This window comes from Sinocyclocheilus anshuiensis, unplaced genomic scaffold (genome assembly GCF_001515605.1).
Source record: "Sinocyclocheilus anshuiensis isolate Anshui unplaced genomic scaffold, SAMN03320099.WGS_v1.1 scaffold3274, whole genome shotgun sequence".
In the NCBI taxonomy this organism is placed as follows: Eukaryota; Metazoa; Chordata; class Actinopteri; order Cypriniformes; family Cyprinidae; genus Sinocyclocheilus; species Sinocyclocheilus anshuiensis.
Window position 1 is genome coordinate 751773 of NW_015537940.1, and position 7190 is coordinate 758962.

Here is a 7190-nt window from a genome sequence, read left to right on the forward strand (position 1 = left end):
GGGATCGGGCCCCCCCCCCCCCTCGCCATGGGCCCATGTTACTCAGTTCCACTATTACCCCCTGTCCGGCACCATAAGTATGGTTGTAAGTATAGTTGTCAGAAAAAGTTGTTATTTTCAAAGTGAATCCTTACATTTGTAATGACATTTACACTAACACACACACACACACAAAAACACACCAGTGTGTGAAACTGTTACAGTCTGCAACCAGGAAACCTGTAACTTATGGAAGCAGGGAAGCCCTGGCACAGCACTCTGGGTGGGGCAACTAGCTGGACCAAGAGTGCACTCTGCAAATTGCACACCTTGGACACGTGGAAAATTAGGGGCGAAGCTGCCAGTTCACCTCAGGGAAACACTTGGAGTTAGGGGCTAGGGTTAGTAAGCATTATTCATTTCATTTTCATTTTATTATAGATTTACCTTAATTGTGCAGGGGCATTTTTTCCCCCAAACAGTTGTTATGGAGGGTGAGCACCCACCCGCGGAAACATAAATCGGCGCGTACACATTTGTGACCCTGGACCACAAAACCAGTCTTAAGTCGACTGGGTATATTTGTAGCAATAGCCAAAAATACATTGTATGGGTCGATTTTTCTTTTATGCCAAAAATCATTAGGACATTAAGTAAAGATCATGTTCCAAAAAGATATTTTGTAAATGTCCTACTGTAAATATGTCAAAACTTACTTTGATTAGTAATATGCATTGCTAAGAACTTCATTTGTACGACTTTAAAGGCGATTTTCTCAATAATTGGATTTTTTTTGCACCCTCAGAGTCCAGATATTCAAATAGTTGTATCTCGGCCAAATATTGTCCTATCATAACAAACCATACATTGTAAATATGTCAAAACTTACTTTGATTAGTAATATGCATTGCTAAGAACTTCATTTGTACGACTTTAAAGGCGATTTTCTCAATAATTTGATTTTTTTTGCACCCTCAGAGTCCAGATATTCAAATAGTTGTATCTCGGCCAAATATTGTCCTATCATAACAAACCATACATCAATGGAAAGCTTATTTATTCAGCTTTGAGATGGTGTATAAATCTCAAAAATGACCCTTATGACTGGTTTTGTGGTCCAGGGTCACATTTATCAAGAGGCCACTTCACACTTCACTTTAATGAGTTGATGAGTGTTTAAAGCGGTAGGCTACATACTTAGTGCTACAGCCGCGCCAATGACAGACAGCGACATACCTCCCCTTTAAGAGACTGTCCCTTTAACTTCACTTGAACACACCTGAACTTCCATTATGGAAGTTTCACTACAGTAGAGGAAAAACAATCCAGAACAAAACAACAACAACATCCTGTGCTGAAATATGGGTGAGTTAGTACTTTGGAAAGTTTTATTCTTTTACTTGAGGTGTTACATGTTCTTCAACCTGTGTCGCGCAGAGTTTTAGCTTTTTGACATATCAAATTACTTTCGGCCTAGAATCTCCTTCTCATTATTAAAATAAGGCTCGTTGAATACAATAAAGATCAAATGTGTCTTGTAGACAATAACAGCAGTTTTAGCTTTTTGACATATCAAATTACTTTCGGCCTAGAATCTCCTTCTCATTATTAAAATAAGGCTTGTTGAATACAATAAAGATCAAATGTGTCTTGTAGACAATAACAGCTTGAGAATAAGTGCTGTCGTTCTTCTGAGCTTGCTCTTATGTGATTATCTGTCCAAGTTGTTTTGCGGCCTCGTTCGCTTTCAGTTATTCCTCTGCGTCCTCTGCGAGCTAATCGAGCTAAGTGACATCAGTTATGGCTAAATGTCTTAGTTTCGTGCTAAATAAATATTCACAGGATTGATAGATTGGGCAATTCAACTTCCTTTTACACTTTTGACAGCTAGTATGTAGTTCTATATTCTTTTTATATCGTTTAACAAACTGTTTTTCATGACAACTATCATGAAGTTGTTTTATAGAAGTCATAGTTACTTTAGTTTGACTATGTTAATGATTTATGATTTTAAATTAGCTTAAACTTGTATTGAACTACTCATTTGCAGGTTGACCCGCTACCATGTTCCAAAAACCACCATAAGCTTGTATGACCAGTTACTCGGTCCAACATAGTCTACAAGCACCAACTAGAAACCAGCTACCATTGTAAACTGGATTTTCTGTCAGGTTTATCTGTGGTTTCTGTGATCCTGACTAAAATAGCACCATTTTACTAATTATTAACATTTCAGAGTGATACTAGATTGTTTTGATTTGTTTGTGTAATATTAGGGAATACGATAATGTATGATAATATGATAAACTTGTGGTTCAGACAGTATTCTGAAGTTAGAGTCTCAATTAGGGTAAGCTCTTGCTCTGCTATCTGCCATCTGCTTATAACTTATTCTCCTTCTAATTTATTACATATTGGTTCCAGTAGGAGATATCCATTCACAAAATGTAAACCTCTTACAAAATTACTCAGACAGACTGTTGCCAGCTTCTCCAATTGTTTCATTGCCAGAATTTCTGTTTTCATTTTCCCGGGACAATGGACACGGGCCCTCCTGGACCAGCAGCGGTGCTCCAAACACCTGAATGGGTAGCGGATGTGGACAAGGTAACAAAGGATGTAAACAGCACTGAGGAGGAAGAAGAGGAAATGATCAAATCTGCAAGTATGGAACCCAGTACCCTACAGTGGCCTGAGAATAAACCTGAACCACAGATTCTGCCAGTCAAGGATGAAGAGAGCACAAGCGTGAAATCAGATTGCATCTCACTCCGATGTGGAGCGAGCCGGACGGAGAGCGAGAGGGAGGAATTTGGGCTGAAGGAGATGGAAGCAGGGAAAGAGAGTGTTTCTGACACTGAGCTGAGAAACAGAGTGAAAAGCACCTGCTCAGAGATAGAGGTGGAGGAGGTGAACATAATGCCAGAGAACGCAGCCCGAGTCTTCAGCCCCAGCATCACCATCCTGCGCTCCACCAGCGAGCAGGAGGCTGCAGACGACTGGAGAGAAGAAGAGAGAAGTCCCTTCATGGGGACACATGGAACACCGCTAGAAGACTATTACCAAGACTGGCCCGTCACAACCAAATCACGCTGCTGTAAGTTCAGATTAAATCATTACGTGTTTCGTAACTTTTAATACACGATATATTGGTACAGTATTATCAACTGATATTAGAGATTAGAGAATTTATTGGTATAGGCTGATATACTGTACATTCCTACAGCTCAAACAGCAGAGCATGACTCTACCAACACCGAGATCATGGTATCAAGTACCAGGAAATGCTGATAAATGTATACCTTGAATTGAATGTAAGCCGCTTTCGATAAAAGCAGAAAGTAAAAATGATATTGGTTATTTAACTGTGCATACTCATTTCCCCTATTTTTGCATTTAGATTACCTTTGTCGTTATCTTCCGCTCACTTCATCTTTAAAAAAACATTAATTTAATAACACTGTTAAATGTAATATTTAGCAAATCTCAAAATGAATATTAATTTTCATACTGTATATTATAATGTTGATATAGCTAAATTAACTTTTATAATTCAGCTTTTTTTTAAATAATTGATTTTTGTTTTTAGTTTTGTTTTTAATGCATTTACACACAATAGTATAGAATTTTAATATCTGTGCATCCCTAACATTTAATCATTTTATGTAAAATCTCACAAACCAAATTGAAACATAATTTGAAATCAGTTATTATAGTTATTTAAATAAGACCTTTTGCAAACTTGTGTGCAGTGTATTTTTCCTTCAGGTTTGCAAATTGCATATTCAAAAATGAACAAATCGGATTTCCACAAAAATATTAAGCAGCACAACTGTTTTCTACAATGGTAATAACAAATGTTTCTTGAGCATAAGATTATACAAACCGCAAACTTTTAAATGGTAGTGTACTTTTACAAAAGCATGAAAAGTCTGTCTCTTTCTCTTTCTCAGGTAGCATTGGTGGATCTTATCGTGATGCTCTTAAACTGGGTGCGTCTATGTTCACTTCTGGCCTGATCTTCCCCTTATTGGTATGGGGTGGCTACGTCTTCCTGCCCTTTGATGCCCCTCTGCTTGACAGCGCCCCCCTACGGCTGGTCTACACGCTGCGCTGCTCTGTTTTTGCAGTCATACCTATTGTCCTTGGTAAGCAGTACCTTGGGTCTGTTTTGACTCTGTTGAGATGACTCGATATTGATAAATACAGTTTAACTTCGTATTCATTCATTGCTGAATCATTAAATCAAAAGAAGCTGTTTGGAAACGATTGTTCTGCTCTTTCTTTCCACTCTTAGGTATGTTGGTACTAGGTGTGTCCCGTCTGAGGTATCGCTCCTTGAAGCCGCGGTTTGAAGGGGAGAGGGAAGTTCAGCAGGTGGGCAGTTCACCAGCGCTATGTGGAGGACTCCGTCTCCCTCTTTCTCCTTTACTTCCTCCAACTGGCTGTCATGGCTGCCTACCTGAATCAGGATCTGCTTAAACTAATTCCTCTTCTCACCATCGTTTTTGCCTTTGGCAGGTACAAACTCCCTCTCATGTCACAATTCAGTTCGATAAACAACACAAAAATAGAGTTAAAATGTAAGGTCTACTTACATTTTATGTTAACTGAACTAAAATATAAAAAAACTCATTTGATTTTAGCTAGTTGCCAAGGCAACATTTCTCATTCTCATTTAGTTGGACCTGAAATAGCAAAATAAATAAAACTAAAATGGAAATAAAATTATTAAACTATATAGACGCATAACAATAACTTTGAGCTTCCAGGTTTACCGTATTTAATGTGCTCTTTGTATGTGCATTGACCAATGATTATATCTGGATAAAAACCTGAATTAAATATGTCTGAACTTTCATATTTTGGGTGAACTAGACCCAATGCATATTGTCGCTATCCACAATACGTATTGTAGCAATTTTGTATTGCTATATATTGTGGCACGATATAGTGTTACAACCCTAGTGATTAATTCACTTATCTTTCATGTTTTGTTTTATGTTGTTTTTGTTTGTGTGTTTGTTTCTTTTTTATTTTCTGAAATAATAAACTTTGTTTATTTATAGGTTTAAATTAGATTTTGAATCCCAGATATTCAATGTGTACTAACAATACTTTTTTTAAAATGACTTTTTATTATGTATTTTTGATCTGTGTCTTGGTGCATCACAGACTACTGTACTGGGTCGCAGCAGCTTGTGACAGCAGTTTGAGAGGTGTTGGCTTTGGGTTCTCGTTTCTGCCAATGCTGGTTATGCTGGTGGCCAACCTCTACTTCATCTTCCTCTCTGAATCCGCAGGCTCCATCTTTGCCCCAGACATCCCAGAACCACCTGTTCCTCCAACCAAACAGCGGTTCTGGGGCTAGACATGCCACATCTGACACCTCTGCTACTGCCAAATGTAGACCAGCTCTCTTTAGGCTTAGAGCCAGCTTAAATTGGACTATAAGACATTTGTGTCTGAGAATGTTTAATCCAACTGTGATTTCTTTTTCCTCTCCTGTTCTTTGCTTTCCTGAGTACTTTTATATCATGACCAGGTGGGTTGAAATTGCCAGAACTCCAGTCAAAGGAAAGAGAAGAGGTGTAGAACAAAGGGGGGAATCTGTGTTTTTTTTCTCTCTCCTTGAACTAACTTAAAAATAGAATTTGTGTAGTGAAACATTAGACACTAAACTACAAATTAAAATGAACTACCCTTTATTGCTGCTGAACAAGATTCGTCATCACTCAAAAGAGCTCCAAATAGACTGGTTTCAACTCAACTATTTTAAGATGAGAAGAAAACAAATTTCCAATTATTTATTCCAAGTATCTATTTTTTCTTATTTGGTTAGGCATCGTTTGCTTATTCAAGTCTACATTGTGTGGTGTGTGAAGTTAGTGGCCTTCCCAAACTTGTAATTTTCCACAACCACTCCTTCATCTCTTTGGTAATTTAAGGGCAATGTGATGTTTACTGTGTGCAAAGTGTAGACATATTTTGAACAGATTTGTAAAAAGATATGACTTCAGTAATCAATTAGAAGATCTTGTAAATGAAATGCTAATCAAAGCTGCAAAGAGATATAAGAAAACTGTAGCCTAGTGCAACTGAATGTATTAAGCTGGAATTAATTCCTGTTCGTTATATTTTCATAAACATTTTTAACAAATCCAATATTTCTGTCAATAACTGTTTTTTTGTGTGCATAAATTGAATGTAAAAACGCAGTTCATCGCATACGATGGTGGTAGGTTCGAACCTGTTCAACAAGTTCAATTTTTGTCGGAGGGCAAAAAATATTTCCTACTACCTGCTGTCATTTGATAGCTCGAATACATGGAAAGTTGACGGCAAACATCCAGCAGTATTAATAAAAATACTTTTGTATCATATACTGTGTAAGTCTGACTCTGAGGCAGAATGGCATCTCAAAGTCGTAGGAAACACAACGTTTGTCTGTTTCGGGTGAGGGAGCGCTGCCCGTTTCGAAAGCTGAGGAGGAACGTATGCAATGGTAAGAAGACCGATGACATAACTTGATTTATTACCAAATTATTTAATTCATGCAAGCAATTAAACCCCACAAAATTTAAAAACAATAAGCGAGAAATTTTACATTATGTAGTGTGTCCGTGAAGAGATGAAGTTATGGCTGTATGCCAGACATTTATCGTGATCCCAGTCTGCGTTTGCCCTCAAGTGTTAAAATTGACTTAAACGATCGTTTTGACCCTTGAGTGTATTAAGTTGTGTTTTACTCCATTGCTTAGGAGTAATTTTAAATGTTGGTTGTGCCAGCTGCCTGTCGGAAGCTGCAAATCACGTTATGTAATACCACTTGTTTTATCAACCACATTGCACAGACTCGAGGAGCACGCTCGTGTCCACTGGAGGCCAATGGAGAACATTAGAAAGCCCGCCTCAGTCAGGAGCCTCTGGATCAAACTGCGGGATAAACAGAGCCGTCAGCGTCGAGACCTTCCCTCAGTCTGATTCCCACCTGCAAGAAGAGTTCTCAGGTCAGCGTCAATCTAACTTTAACTTGGTTGCAACAACTTGCAGTTTACTAGATTTACCTCAGCAACCATTTTAAAAGGTGCCCTTTGTAATATTTGTTTTACACTCGTTTGTTTATATTTAAAAATATTAAATATAAAACATTGATTTAAAAAATCGTATGTATGTGTGTGTGTGTGTGTGTATATATATATATATATATA

General features: G+C 37.8%; 1 long non-coding RNA gene and 1 pseudogene across 1 annotated transcript in view; both read left to right on the forward strand.

Annotated features, from left to right (window-relative positions):
* LOC107663425 (uncharacterized) overlaps window positions 1–6826 on the forward strand; it is a 12371-nt gene extending 5545 nt beyond the window's left edge. Inside the window, exon 3 of the long non-coding RNA XR_001631327.1 lies at window positions 6718–6826. This is a non-coding gene — a long non-coding RNA (uncharacterized LOC107663425). The remainder of the gene's footprint in view (window positions 1–6717) is intronic.
* On the forward strand, window positions 1218–6139 carry LOC107663418 (transmembrane protein 79-like; annotated as a pseudogene).
* Window positions 6827–7190: the final 364 nt, after the last annotated feature.